A 3049-nucleotide genomic window follows, 5' to 3' on the forward strand; every position below is an offset into this window, starting at 1 on the left:
AAATTTTTAAAAAGTGACATAGTTATTAAGCCAATAGTAGAGATAAAAAAGAAAAATAAATAATAATTAATACAGAAGAAGGTGGGAAAGAGGAATAAAGGAATAAATAACAGAGGTAGCAAATAAAAAAACAGAAAGCAAGATGATAGGTTGAAATCCAACTATATCAATAATTACATTACATATAAAAGGCAAGTCCATCAGTTTAGATAAAACACAGTAGACTACCTATAAGAAACTACAGTCAGTAACCCTTGTGAACATAGATAAAGATTATCAGGAAATTTAAACAAATTGAATCCTGTAATATATAAAAATGAAATATATATCATGACCAAATGGGGTTTCTCCCAGGAATGGAAAACAGTTTCAACATTCCAAAATCAGTGACTATAATTTACCATATCAACAGAATAAAAAAACACATAATCTTCTCTATTTTATGCACAAAATTATTTTACAAAACTCCACATCCATTCATGATAAAAAAAAACTCTCAGTAAACCTAGAGTAGAAGGAAACTTCCTCATCTTGACAAAGGGTCCACAGAGTCCTGTATGATCTGGACTCTGTTACCTTTCCCACTGCATCGCTTTATACTCTCTCACTGGCTCATTCTTTATTAGTTGCACTGGATTTCTTGCTGTTCCCCAAGATGCCAGCCTGTTCGCACCTCATGGACTTTGCTTTAGTGGCTTCCTCTGACTGGAACTTTTTTCCCTCAGGCAGCTGCATGGATCATTCTATCGCTTCCTTCATTTTCTTGGCCAGATGTCGCATTCTTAGTGAGCATTACCACAGCCATTCCTTTCAAAATTCCCAATCACTCTCTCTGATCTGCTTTTGTACTTATTATTATTTCTTTTAATTAAGACATTTTTTTTAGAAAAGCAGTTAAAAGTTCACATCAGAACTAAGGGGGAATGTAGAGACATACCTCACATTAATCCCTGCCCCCCTCACACATGCACAGGCTCCCTCATTATCAACATCCCCACCAGAGTGGTACCATTTGTTACAACTGATGAACCTTCACTGACACATCATTATCACCTGAAGTTCATAGTTTACATTACAACATTACATTTCATTTTTGGTGTTGTACATTCTATGGGTTTGGACAAAAGTATAATAACATATATCTCTCATTACAGCATCACACAGAATATTTTCACTCCTCTAAGAATCCTCTCTGCGCTATATATTCATCACACTCCTCCTCTCCATCAACCCCTGAATTTTTTTTTTTTTTACTGTTTCCATAGTTTTCCTTTTTCCAAAATATCATATAGTTGGAATCATACAGTATATAGACTTTTCAGATTCGCTTCTTTCACTTAGTAATATGCAGTTAAATTTTCTCCATGTCTTTTCCTTTTTTGATAGCTCATTTCTTTTTCACGTTGAATAATATTCCATTGTCTAGATGAACCACAGTTTATTTATCCATTCACCTGCTGAAGGAAATCTTGGTTGCTTACACATTTTGGCAATTATGAATAAAGCTGCTATAAACATCTGTGGGCAGGTTTTTGTGTGGACATGTTTTTAAGTCCTTTGGGTAAATACCAAGGAGCGTGACTGCTGAATCATACGGTAAGAGAATGTTTACATTTGTAAGAAACTGTCAAACTCTCTTCTGAAGTATCTGAACTATTTTGCATTCCCACTAGCAATGAACGAGAATTCTGTTGTTCTACATCTTCTCCAGCATTTGGTGTTGCCAGCGTTCTGGATTTGGGCCATTCTGATAGATGTGTAGTGTATCTCGTTGTTTTAATTTGCACTTCCCTCAAGACTTATGATGTGGAATATCTTTTTTGTATGTTTATTTGCCATCTGTATATCTTCTTTTTTAAAATATAAATTTATTTATTTATTTATTTATGGATGTGTTGGGTCTTTGTTGCTGCATGCAGGCTTTCTTTAATTGTGGTGAGTGTGGGCTACTCTTTGTTGTGGTGCACAGGCTTCTCATTGTGATGGCTTCTCTTGTTGTGAAGCACGGGCTCTAGGCACATGGGCTTCAGTAGTTGTGGCTCGTGGGCCCAGTAGTTGTGGCTTGCAAGCTGTAGAGCGCAGGCTCAGTAGTTGTGGTGCACGGGCTTAGTTGCTCCGTGACATGTGGGACCTTCCCGGATCAGGGCTTGAACCTGTGTCCTCTGCATTGGCAGGCAGATTCTTAACCACTGCACCACCAGGGAAGCCCCTGTATATCTTCTTTAGTGAGGTTTCTGTTAAGGTCTTTGGCCTATTTTTTAATCAGCTTGTTTGTTTTCTTACTGTTGAGTTTTAAAAGTTCTTTGCCTATTTTGGATAACAGTCCTTCATCAGATGTGTCCTTTGCAAATAGTTTTTCCCAGTCTGTGGTTTGTCTTCTTATTACCTTGACATTGTCTTTCACCGAGCAGAAATTTTTAAATTTAATGAAGTACAACTTATCAATTATTTCTTTTCATGGGGTGTGCCTTTGGCGTTGTATCTAAAAAGTTATTGCCATGCTCACTTCAGCAGCACATGTACTAAAATTGGAACGATACAGAGAAGATTAGCATGACCCTTGCGTAAGGATGATGTGCAAATTCATGAAGTGTTCCATGTTTAAAAAATAAAAATAAAAAAAATAAAAAGTTATCACCACACCAAAGTTCATCTACGTTTTCTCCAATGTTATCTTTTAGGGGTTTTAAAGTTTTGTGCTGTTTTACATTTAGGTTTGTTATCCATTTTGAGTTAACTTTTATGCAGGGTGTAAGGTTTGTGTCTACGTTCATTTCTTTCCTTTTTTTTTTGCATGTGGATGTCCATTTGTTCCAGCAACATTTGTTGAAAAGATTATCTTTGCTCCATTGTATTGCTTTTGTTTCTTTGTCAAAAATCAGTTGACTATATTTATGTGGATCTACTTCTGGGCTCTCTGTTCTGTTCCTGTTTTTTAAAAATAGTACTTCCTTCTAACAACTATGCAATTAACTTATTTTTATGTTATTTTTTAGTTTATTTTACGATGCAAGATACATAAGAGCAAGCATTTTTTTTAAAAACTACT

At 35.7% G+C, this 3049-nt stretch overlaps 1 non-coding gene across 1 annotated transcript; it reads left to right on the forward strand.

Annotated features, from left to right (window-relative positions):
- Positions 1–2498: 2498 nt before the first annotated feature.
- LOC115849257 (U6 spliceosomal RNA) lies at positions 2499–2605 on the forward strand. The gene has a single exon (XR_004037953.1). It is a non-coding gene; the product is annotated as a U6 spliceosomal RNA (small nuclear RNA).
- Positions 2606–3049: the final 444 nt, after the last annotated feature.

Source organism: Globicephala melas, chromosome 4 (assembly GCF_963455315.2).
Source record: "Globicephala melas chromosome 4, mGloMel1.2, whole genome shotgun sequence".
In the NCBI taxonomy this organism is placed as follows: Eukaryota; Metazoa; Chordata; class Mammalia; order Artiodactyla; family Delphinidae; genus Globicephala; species Globicephala melas.